The sequence below is a fragment of the Ambystoma mexicanum genome, chromosome 4p, assembly GCF_040938575.1.
Source record: "Ambystoma mexicanum isolate Mex_15411 chromosome 4p, UKY_AmexF1_1, whole genome shotgun sequence".
NCBI lineage: Eukaryota > Metazoa > Chordata > Amphibia > Caudata > Ambystomatidae > Ambystoma > Ambystoma mexicanum.
This window is the reverse complement of record NC_090927.1, coordinates 982,481,559-982,494,064: the sequence shown is the minus strand read 5'-3', so window position 1 is coordinate 982,494,064 and position 12,506 is coordinate 982,481,559. Positions and strand designations below refer to the sequence as shown.

Sequence of the window (12,506 nt, the reverse complement as noted above, 5' to 3'; positions counted from 1 at the left end):
TGGCCTTGCGTACCGTTACTTCCCGACTGGTTACTTATGGAGTGATCTGAGAAAGCATGTTCTGAACCCTCCTGTTGGAGGGGAAGACAAGGCTGTCTTTTGTCCGGATTACAGCCCCTAGGAATTGCTTGACTTGACTGGGGTCGAAGTTGGATTTCTTCTCGATGGAGAATCCCAGATTAAACAGGACGTCTACTGTCTTCAGAGTATTGAATAGGCATGTTTCGTAAGAGTCCCCAGTTATGAGCCAGTCGTCGAGGTAAGGATAAACCGGGACGGATAGTCTGTGCAGGTGTGCTGCCGCTACTGCCAGTACATTTGTAAACAACCTCAGTGCCGAAGTAATGCCGAAGGTGAGGACTTTGAATTGATAATGCGTGTCCTCTATCACGAACCATAAATATTTTCTGTGTGCTGGCAACATTGAAATATGAAAGTATGCATCTTTCATGTCCAGTGTTGCCATGTAATCCCTGTTTCAACAGTGGGATTACTTCCTGCACAGTTACCATACAAAACATTTGGGTTTTGACAAATTTGTTCGCTGGGCGCAAGCGTAGTACAGGGCGCATGGTGAGGTCCTTTTTGGGGTACAAGGATTTACACTGAATAAATACCGTAGTTTACCTGAAGAACAGGGACGGCTTCTACGGCGTCCTTTTCCAGCAGTGCTTCCACCTCTTGTTTCAGGATTCGCAGATGGTCTGGCATCTGGCGTCCTGTCTTGGGCGGTCTGAATTGTGGATGTTGGGCGAATTCCACGCAGTACCCGTGGGCGACCGTCTTTAAAACCCACTGGTCTGATAAAACTCCCTACCATACCGAAAGGAAAGATGTTAAGCGCCCCCCGACCGGGGTGACATGGGAGGGGACCCGAATCCATAGGTCATTTCTGACCAGGCTGTGGCACTCTGGAGTTAGGGCCTCTGCCTCTACCCTTCCCATTCCATGCCGCTGACCCCTAGGTGGATAGTTGGTGGGGGTGCTGGATGCCTGGCCTCGGTTCCAGTTGTTCCCTGTATTGTACATGCTCTGTGTGGAACGTGATTGGCCTCAGAAGGACCGACGGCAACCACTTCAGCTCTGGGGGGAGGGCTTCTGAGTGATTTGTTGGAGACTTAGAGTCTCATGCTCTTTTTTGGCAGTCTCTAGAGCCTCGTCATCTGCTTTACCAAAGAGGTTTGATTCCTCGATAGGTTTATTTATAAGGGCTGCTTGGGTCTCCGGCATGAAGCACGAGTTTCGGAGCCAAGCGTGCCATTTGAGCAGGGTGTCCCGAGTTAGGGACCTTCCAGCCGCCCCTGTAGTATCCAGGGTGTTTATTACATTTGTGTTGACCTGCTTGCCCTCGGCCACGATAGCGAGTAATTTAGTTTTTGCGGGTTCAGGCACTTCTGGAGACCTTCTTGTATAAGGTTCCACTGTGCATCGGCATAACTGGCAAGCAACGTGGTGTTGTCTGCTATGCATGCGGTAAAGGCAGCTGCCGTGATAATACGGTTACCCAAGGCATATAATCTCTGGCTTTTAATATATTGAGGGTCGGTAGGTGGTGGCCGAAATAATGATTGCACCCGTGAATTTACTGCCCTAGTCTGGGCTGATGTGACAAGAGAAAGAGCCAATCTCCTTTTAATGAAGTTTAGGAGTGGAATGGCTTGACTGGAGGAGGGGGGGGGGGTGTAACTTTAAGAATGTCCTCCACAAGATCTTGTTCAGGTATGGCTTCCTGGGTGGCGATCTGAAAGTAATCGGCTGCCTTCCTTAAGATGGCATTAAAGGCAATCTGATAGTCTATTGGTGAAGCCTGGCGTGCCGGGGTGGAAGGAGGGGAGTCCACACACAGGACATCTGTGTCCGGATTGTGAGTAGAGCGTGTCCATGGCTCTGTCTCAACTTGAGTCCTCCCAGTTGTCCGTGCCATCCGCTTGGTCATCTGCAGTGTAGTCCTGTAGGAAGGTAGTATCTTCTTCCTCATCATAAATGTCTTGATAATCGTCCATTTGAATTTCATCTTCAGGGTGGATAGAAGTGAAATGGTCCTGAGAAGATTCTAAATTTCCAGGAAACCTTAAGGTTGACACAGAAAGAGGATCCTCCCGAGGTCTCTTGGGTGTCGGGTGCTCTGAAAGCGACAATTCTTTCCAAGCGGATCATGCACCCCTCAAATATTTCCCTGGTCCATTTAGACGAACCAGAAGGTGCAAAAGGTGGAACATTTTTATTTTATTGCCTTTGGCGCCGAAATGTATTACTAATAGTTCTAGACAAAGGCTCCCGACTGTCTTCATAGTCTTCGCGAGCATCGGGGTGCTGTGGCGCGTCTTTAGACGTGTCCGTGGCACGCTACTTGTGTTTCGTCGACTCCTTAGGCATCAACCCCACTGCTGAAGTAATCCTTGCTATGCTTTTGACAATGTTAGGTGAATCGGGGCGTGCCGTACGACTAGGAGGCCTAGCGGTAGATTTTTGTCCTACCGTTGCCTTAGGGGGCGTCGAAGCATCAGATGATTGCGCTTCGCCGGTCAAATGCGATTTTGAGGTAGCGCCCTTAAGTTGCGAAGGCCCAGTCGGAAGCTGCTGCTGCGGGGAAGGCTGTTCAAGAATTCCGCTGAAATTTTCGGCAGTCCTGTTGTCGCTTTCACCTGTTTCGATGAAACCGTCAAAGGGGTTGTGCATTTAATGTGTGTCTTTTGTACGCCCCTGTCGCCGGGTGTTGCCCCCGGTAGCGTGACTTGCGCCAAGCCTGGAGGGGTCGGGGACGGGCGTGGCGGACTTAGAAGTGTCCGCCATAAGGTCGATGGCATCCGATACGGATGCTTGGTCATCACTAGTGCCCCGTCACTTTCGGTGGGTGCAGCGGTGGGGGAAGAAGATCCAGCCCGCGATATGCCGTACGCGGCGCTCCTTAAGTGTTTTAGGTCAAAGGAATCTACAAGCTGTGCACCGCGCTTAGTCGTGGTCAAGGGGTGGACAATTCTTGCACTTACGCTGCTCGTCCTTCCACAGGTATCTGACCCTGCAACGGGGGCAAAACCTAAATGGGTGTGCAGTCATTTTTTCAAAGACAATAATGTCGGAAAAAAAATATCGAAAAAAGTTGAATTCTTTTTTTTATTTTAATTATATATTTATTTTTGGGTCCGGGAATAAAAAAAAGGGGGTAAAATAAAAAAAAAAATAGAAACCCCCCCTCCCGTATTGAACGTATTGAAAAAGAAATTTGACTTTTTTTCGACATTTTTGTTTTCGAAAAAATGACTATGAACCACCTAAACGGTGTCCTTTCCATAGCGAAAGGTAATGAAAATGATTACCAGACCTAGAGGGTAAAGCGGGGGCAAGAGGAAAGACATAGCAAAACATATGACCACCCCGACCCCACTCCCTACTGTGTAGGCCAGCCAGTGGGCCCCGCCACATGGATGACACTGCCGCCGGATCTTAGGCGTCGAGGTTCACCGACGTCAAATGTTCCCGCAGTCTTCGTCATAGTATTTGAAGCACCGGTGAAATTACTTTAGGGGAAATAACCGACAAAGTCGGTAAACAAGGATAAAAAATGTCTCTTATGAAGAGCTTCGCATTGGGGTGACCAGTTAGCTGGGCGGAAAAAAACAATCCGAGGGACCTCGGCGCGTGAGGGATTTTGGGTACACTACACATCACGATAGGGATAGTGTGACACACACGCCTATGCCAACATCCCCTTTCGGTCCCCGAAAGAGAAGATGCAATACTCTGCGGTAACCACTGGATGTCGCACCATATGCAAAGTTGTTACGCTCACCTGGTCTCTGCGGGGATGTTGGGGCACGGTTGGAGCCCTCCCTGGACTTGGGTCCCCTGGATCAGCCTTTACCCCCAGCTGCTGTAGTGTGGATTGCGCTGGCTACTGGCACTGCCCTTGGGACAAGTTAAGAGGCAGTGAGAATGCTGCGGTTGAATTGCGCTCCCCCTTGAACCTTTCATTCCAGAATGATATGAGCATGCGTTTTCCCATATGATCTCACCTGTTGTCTTGTAAGGATGAGCTCTCCGTCCTGCTTCTCATCTGCAGGGGCGCCGTTGATGGACCTAGTTGCTTCACTGGTCCATGTGCGTGGCGGCCGAGACCGGCTGCGACCAATCCACTTCGAAGTTAAGTGTTTGTAACAATGATTATTGTCCGTATCCTTTTGCAATGTCTTTTCCCAATGATTATTGTCCGTAATTCTTGTAATGTCTTTTCTCTTCTCAATAGGTGTAAAGAATGCCCGCAGAGTCACAGTGTTGGACATGAGGCCAAATGGTGCCAGAGGGGAATTGAGCGGGCCTCACTATAAGGTAAGTAGGGTTCAAGGTTGTACACAAGGCTTATGTGTTGCACGGCCAACCGTAAGATAGTTTATGCAGTTTCTAACCTTGTGCGTTACTTTTCTCTTGCAGGGATGGCCTGGTGATGTCTGATGGAGAGCGGCTATCCGAGGACCTGTCGGCAGGTGCCAGATGGATGGATCCGTGAGGATGCTGGGCGAGAAGAGGACTCCCGCGTAGATGGACGTTCTGAACAGTTGAGGATGCGACCCGACTCCGATGGCTCCGGGAATCAGGTAAGACGCTACGCGCTGCAGGCGATGAGTTTGCAGAGACAGGCAAGATGTGCATTGAAGATGCAGAGATGGAATCAGGTAAGCTGCGCTTCGAGCAATGGTGTGGCTGAAGTCAGGTAAGATGCGCATTGAAGATGCAGAGATGGAATCAGGTAAGCTGCGCTTCGAGCAATGGTGTGGCTGGAGTCAGGTAAGTGCGCGCTGAAGAAGATGTTCCAGAACCTGATGAGATGCGAGCTGAGCTGGAAACAGGTAAGAGAACTTCTTACGGCGGTAAGCATTACGCTGCACACAGCAGACTAACGCAAATCGCCTGCATGCGGGTGGGGCTGGCTTAAATAGCCTGGCCCTAGCCACACCCTTTAGCCCCACCTTGTGGCTCCACCTTGCCACTCCCATAGACCTCTGCACATGCTCTCCAATGCTTCTTAATGGCCACGCCCGGCCTGGATGCACATGCCCTAGACACAGTGTGCAGAGCACACTTTATGAGCCTGGCGCCAAAGGCGCCAGGACTAGGTCCATTTGGACCCTTTTAGGGGATGAGAGTAATGGCCCTTGACTAGTGGCCATTACAAAAGCATGTGATTCTAAGCAGATTTACAAGCATCAGAAATGTAGGCTATGCAAAGGACATCCAGGTGATTGAAAAGGGGTTTTGTATAGATGTTATACGGAGTCCGGGGACCGGCAAGAACCCTGTGGGATGCCACAGGTAACTGCCGTGGGTGAGGAGGCATGATCGTCTATGAAGACCAGAGAGAATCTGTCCGCTAGGAAGGATTTGGTCCCGTCAGTGGCTGCAGGAGAGAAATTTGCTGTGGGGGTGAGGTGATTGCAGAGAAACTGATGGTCTGCGAGTTCAAATGCAGCAGAGAGATCCAGCATGAGGAGCAAGGCAGGTTTACCAGTGTTGATGTCGTCTAGTTGATTTTTCAAATCAAGCAGGACAATTTCCGTGCCATGCCTTCTGCGGAAGCCTGATTGACGGGTGCCAAGGATGTGGTTGGCTTCAAGGTATTGTTGTACTTTGATGTGGGCTGCACAGTTAGGATCTTTAGGATGAAGGGTCGAGGGAGTTTTTTTGTAGCAGGAGGAGCATGCTTTTTTTCAGGGATGCTGGAACAGTTTGTGGAGGAGGCGGCATTGTTTATGGCTGTGATGAATGGTGTGAGTGACTCTGCGCAGTCTTTGATGGGGCCGGGCAGATGTCACCTTTGCATCAGGATGGCTTGAGGTTTCATTATGTTGGCTACTTCCAGTTTTGAGACAGAGTGAAAGTCAAAGGCATGGCGGATGGGGAGTGTGGTGCCGCCGGGTGAGAGGAGGGTGATGGTTTTGCTCGGATGGTTTGTTGTGGATCTCTTTTCTGGAGTGTGCATTTTTCCTGCAAACCTTATTGTCCCAGTCGTCTACTGGGTGAACGGTAGGAAGGGTGGTTGGAGATTAGAGTTTGCGTAAGATAGTGAAGAGTTCACGAGAATTAGCGCATTGGATTCTCTTGTTGTAGCTGTTGGCTTTGGCGGTGTGTATGGCCTTTTTGTACTCTTTGGTGAGAGAAGTGAAGGTCTTTGATAGCCGAAGAATGTGTTTTGCTCCAAGTCGTTTCTGCAGCCCGTTTCTGAGTGTGCAAAGCAAGGAGCTCAGGGGTGAACCCTGAGTTTCTCTTTAGAGCAGGCTTGGCTTTGTGCTGTTTGAGCAGGGCGAGTAGGTCAACTACTTGAGCAATCGTGGTGTTTTAGAGCTCAACTATGGCCACAGGGTCGGTTGCTCTGTTGGTTAGGTTCTTGAGGTCTGAGAGGAAAGGTAGGAGGTGGTCCTTGGATAGGTTCTTGGTGCAGCGGGCTAGGCCATTGGGTTTGATTGTATGGCAGGAGGAAGACTGTTTGCCCATCGGGATGTCAAAGTTGATGGTGTGGTGATCAGACCATCGGCAGGTCGAGATGATCGGGCAGGAGATGTTGCAGTTGAGATTAGCAATCCAATCAAGGGTGTGGCCATGGAAGGTTCAGTGATTCGCTGAAAGAGGCCAGCATTATTGAGAAACATGGCTACACTTTTAGTGTGTATGTCAGAGGGGTCCTTGAGGCGCAGGTTGAAGTCACCCAAGATGATGATGATTTCGGAGCTCGTTTTAATGAGGGATTGATGACGTTAAGAGTTCTTCCTCGAAAGAGGTGATGGGGCTAGGGGGTCAGTAGATGAGGTGAAGATTGATGGTGCATGTTGGTGAAATGAAATCTTGGTGGCGAGTGATGGCGCAGTTAGGGCTAGGGCTCTAGTTGGTGGTTCTGATGGCAAGGGTGTTTTTGAAGATGAGTACGACTCCCGTCACCTTGGTTGAGGATTCGGTCGTTCCGTAGGATAGCGTAGCCAGCGATGATGGCAATGGCTAATGTACGGCTAGTGGCAGGATGGAGCCATGTTTCAGATATGGCAAGCAAGTCAAGGTCATTGGAGGCCAGGAGGTAGTGGATCTCAGGGGCTTGAGCTGGGACGGACCTGGCGTTAAGGCACATTTGAGAGGAATGGTATTGGTAGGGGCGTAAAGGTTTGTTTTTGGCTGGGCAATGTGGGTGGAGGGTTGGCCATATGCGCATACAGAGTAACTTGTTTCTGGTATGGATGGGGAGGCGGAGAGGCGCTATGGATGGATGAGATGGTGGGTGCGTGAAAGGTCTCCTGGTGCGGGGTTTTGAGACAATGGTTCCTGGTGGTGAGTGATGGAAGGCTGGTGAGGGCAGGGATTGTTGTCATGGTGTGTGCGCGAGTACGCTGCCAGCGTTTCTCTCTTGAGAACTAATGGCAGGCAAGGCCACTACGGGCATTACACTTTCACAGCAGTTCTGGCGCAGTTGAATTTACAGCACATGGGAGGGGAGGGGACCGCCATGCAGTCTCAGGCACCTTGTGGTTCTATCCCAGATCGGCGCTCCTGTGCTCAGGCTCATCCCTCTGAGCCAGTCTGGAGTTTGTTTTGAATTCTGTGTGGTTTGGAGCCATGGGGGAATGTTGGGGATCTAGGAGTTGCGCACGCACTCACTGTCCTCCTTTTGCAGCCGTGGACCCACCAACGCCGCCAACTGCCACATCCGTGTCTGTCCACCACCCCGTCTGCTGTTAAACTGAAGGGTAGACCCACTACTCTGCAACCTATACACCCCAGTCCCAGACAAACAAAAAAGGGGGTGGGGGGTGTCTCAACACGAAAAACTGTGTGGTATACCAGTGGAAGTCGTCACAACTGTCACATTAAATGGCTGCTGAGAAAGGATCACACTGTACAGAGTATGTGAATTACACCTAGTATGGTGTCCTTGTATTGACTCTTCAGGAGCCTCTTGTAGCCCTCCTTCACCCAGTACCCCTGTCCTGGAAGGCGAGTGTCCAATATCCCAGTTGCATGCACTGCCTCATTTAGTACATTCTCCACATGACTGTGGAAGGGGGGGGGTGGAGGGGGACCTCACTAGAATGCCCTGGGTCCACGTGTCTCTGAAAATAGGTGCCACTCTTCTCGCGTCTGCTCAGGGCCTGCTCCTGACCGCCTGACTTTTCAGCCAAAGATCAGTAATTCGAGAGTCCAATGGCTCGCTTTTGCAGACAATATCTTTTTTTTTTATTATACTTCCCGTCAGTTGGGCTTCAGCTAGCTTTGGTCTAAAAAAAAAAAAAAACTGACGGTTCTGACGAGCGATTTGACTCTTCCGATACTTTAGGGTGGGGAGCTTTCACATACTTTATTTGATAACCCTCCTTCCTCTCACTGTTTTGCTTCAATTTGTTTCCTTTACGTTGTATAGGTTTCCTGTAGGCCGTCTGTACAACTCCAGTTCATCCCTAATAAATCATGCAGGAAACCCACCAAGTGTTCTGTGGTTCCTTGCTCTGTTTGTGGCTCGTCCTACAAGAGCCTGCCGAAGAAGCTTTCAGCATATTTAGCACTACATCAGAGGCTGCGAATGGCGGGTATCGCACGCCACAGCATTATCATCCCACTCTACTGGGAAACAATGTGAATAGGGCCCCTTCTGATTTTCGTTTCGTCTTCAGCTTCAAGGTGCTAATGTTGAAATGGAATCCACCAATGCATCTTATCTGTCGGTTTGGCAGCACAAGGCAATCCTTGAATATTTCCTGAACACCGACTTCAGACACCTTCCCCTCCTATCAGTCCGCGGACACCAGTCCCCAGACAACAGGAGGAATCACAGGGATGACCAGCGACAATTGGTTGGAGGCAGATGTAGTACTTTGTAAAGGAGGACGTCTTTGCAGATATAATCTGATAAAATACTCCATGTAGTAGCAGACAGTTGTGAGCAGCTCCTGCCATAAAGAACCACACGGACAGCGATCCACCCATCCCAGGCCTCGGAGCAGCCCCTCGAATAACAGTTACAGCAGAGTATGTACCTGGGACTCAACATCATAGCAGACTGGAATTAGTTATCTGATAGACTCCAGCGACTGGAACGCAACAGGGAGCTTTCCAGCTGTTGAGCCAGTTGTGGGGACCTATGGATAGACCTTTTTACCTCCAGACTAAATGTGCAAACTTGCAATTTGTTCAGCAGGAGGCTGGATCTGAATACCCTGGGTTTGGATGTGTTTCTGCAGAGCTGGAGCGGAGCACTGCAAGATGTGCCCCCCAATCCCCCCTCACCACCCCTTCATAATGTTGAGCAGGGTTCAAGCGAAGATTCACAGGGAAAAAGCAGAAGTGGTAGTTGTGGCTCCCGTGTGGAAGTCAAACCTGGTTTCCAGTTCTGATAGAACTTCTTCGGATTTCCTGCAGATACTTATGCAGGACCTGCTCATAGAATCAACTTGAAGTTGTCACCTTCGGAGAGTGAAGGGGATCTGCTGCTAGTCTGCAGGGTGTGGGGAGAAGATGGGCTATGCCTGCCATTTCGGGCCAATCTGCCTAGTTTATCTAAGATTCATGGGTGCCCTCCACCCGCAAGAGCTGTAACTCTGGGCGGGGCAAGTGGGAGGACTGGTGTAAGGGACAAAGTCTTCATCCCATTTCTGCCCCTATAGTATGCATTCTCACTTTTCTAGGCTCTCTTGTAACACAGGAAAGCTTGCAGAACGCTGGGAGTTTGTAGATCTGCGATATCCGCAGGGCATGCTACAGTAGACGGCATGCCGGTAGGCAATCCCCCAGACGTAGTCATACTCATGAAAGGAGTAAAGGTTCATACTCCTCCACTTCCAAAGTATGCATACCTATGGGACGTCAATGCAGTCTTACCGTTTTTAGTAAACTTGGCTGTGAATAGATACCCACCAGTCACTCAACTATCAGGAAAGCTAGCAATGCTGTTGTGCCCAGTTTCATGCAGGAGAGTCTGACGTAAAAGCCTTGGAAATTGACAGAAAAATCTATGGTCCAGATGCAGTTACCTTTACCATAACTAAAAGAACTAAGACAAACTACTTCCATTTCATATCCTTACTTACCAGAGGAGCCAAAGCTGTGTCTCATCCTACATTAAAGAACATGACCTCAGGACAGCCGAAGTTAGGCCGGCATGAATGATACAGTTGCTCATGGTGCGCAGAAAAGCTTTAGGCAGTAGCATTAGGCAATATAGCCAGATGGGTGCGTGAGATTATGGATCAAGCAGGTATTCATTTGTCCAAATTTGGGACGCAATCAATTAGAGGTGCAATGGCATCTAAAGCATTCAATGCAGGGGCAGCGCTAACCGATATTCTGCGAGCAGCAGATTAGACACAGTTCATTCAAGTCTTTCCATTTCAAACCAGTAATAGTGGCGGGAACGGTAGTGCAGAGCTTGGAACAAGCATAATGCTTGCCTCCGGTCTGGACATAGAATGAAGATTACCCAGACTTACAGCACAGGGAGTCTTGATTCTATTAAAGATGCAAGCATTATTCACGCCCTACATATGCATTATGTGGTTTTACAAGTGATCTTGTCTTTTTTGCACAGTTTAGAATTGAGTGCATTCTCCCTCGCCGACAACGTTTTTTTCTATTCATGCAGGAGAAGATTACAAGAACAGCTGAGGAATGTCTACCGGAAAAATCAGCAATGCTTCGTTTGGTGAGGTTGAGGTACCAGTAATGCCTAGTTGAGTCTGAAGAGTTTACTCTGGACTGGCGTCAGTCTCGTTGCCTACAAGAGACATGGTTCATATGCAAAGGTTCAGAGCAAGGGACCTAGACAGGAAGTGACTGGAGGCTTCCAAGGACAGGAAATCTTAGAGAGAAAATACCAGACTAAAAAGGACTGTTGGGGATTGTAGTTCCTCAAAAAGTTAAAATATACATATATTTTCAAGGTTTCAAATGTTGAACCTGCTGAAGAGTTCAGATTAAATAATCTGAAGCATAATGCGTGCCTACGTGTCTTCAACACACTTAAGACTCCCTGTGCTGTAAACCTGGGTAATCTTCATTGTGCTTAGAACCCAACAGTTAAAAGCAGTTGTTTGCGTGCTTTTGGCAGAGAATTGCAAATGTTTACTCTTGGTTTATTATCGCCAACTAGACAATGTCTCCTTCAACAGGGCTCGTAAAATCTATCAGCCTACTCGAGGGGATGCTTGACGGTACACCCCCTTTCGGCGCGGCCGTTTCGCCACGGGACGGTTCGGTGCGGCCAGTTCGCCGCAGCGGCCAGTTCGGCGCGCCCATTTCGGCGCGGGAGCCTTTCTTGCGCCGCCGATTTGGGGCGAGCCACGTCTAAACTTCCTCACGCCAAACTTAAAAGTATAATTATTTTCACATGCAGCACGTTGACAGGAACTGTGCCTGACAACGTGTTGCATTTGAAAATAATTTGTGGTCAATTTGTGGTCAAGTGACCACCTTCTCAAGCCAATGCTGGTATCCAATCAAATAGCGTGCATCACCACCCCTCTTCTGCCCCCACTACTTTCATGCACAGTTTGGTATTTCTCGCTGTCTACGTCAGGTGAAGGTATTGGGTTCAGTTTTTGAATTTGTAGAAGGAACAGTCCATTTTGCAGAGTGTTGTATGCACATGTCGTTGTCAATGTTTTATTGGGCACGTATTGTGTGTTGTAATCTTTTCCTGATCTTTGGTGACGCTTTCCCAAATGTATGCCTCTTGTGTGTTGCCACTGCTTTCTTGTTCCCGTGGGTGTTTTTATAAATTGCCCATATGCCACCTTTGGGCAAGACAGAGTCGTAGCACTTTGAGATGCAATCGACAATGGTGGAAGTATACAAGTCAATAGCAGAATTTGTGAAATACCGTCAGAATGTGAATTGTGCAATAGGGTGTGTCCCGCACTGCCGCGAGCGCAGTTGTCCAACCTGTGTTGGCTCGTGTCATGACGATGCGTCCTCCTACCATGCTTCCCCATGTCGGCATTCAGCAGGTTAGTGTCTCCCGATTCATGAATGTAGTCTAATCCCCCTTCCCACCCCCCTCCCCGCGCCAAAACATCCCCCGCGGCCAAACGTCGCAGTGCCGAACTGGCCGCGCCCAATCGTCCTGCTCCGGATGCTTGAAACTTAATTGACATTTTTGCAGTAAATTGCAAAAGAAAGTTGGACTCTGCCTGGCTGGCCGCTGGTGGCAGCATTGCACCAAATATGAAGTGTGCTTATGGTGCTATGCACCATTTTATAGAAAGCAAAGGTCAGTTTTTGTCACTTGTCACCATGGGGCGTGTGCAAGTCTTAGGCTGAGTATGGAAACTAAAGAACTAAACCTGCAGGTCTAATGTGATTTCTAAAAATTTGTGAGACCTGTTCAAGGAATATGAACATAAACTTTAAGATTGCTTACCGAATTGCCACCATAATAAGAAATATAGATCACTAATGTTTATGTTTATGGAATTTATATAGCGCTTTAAGCCAAAGCCCTTGGATAATACATGGTAGATGTCAAAATATATTAAAAAATA

At 48.9% G+C, this 12,506-nt stretch overlaps 1 protein-coding gene across 1 annotated transcript in view; it reads right to left on the bottom strand.

Moving 5' to 3' along the window:
* Positions 1-12,506, bottom strand: part of SEC63 (SEC63 homolog, protein translocation regulator) — a 1,285,673-nt gene that overhangs the window by 1,173,952 nt on the left and 99,215 nt on the right. The gene's annotated exons all lie outside the window — the stretch shown is intronic.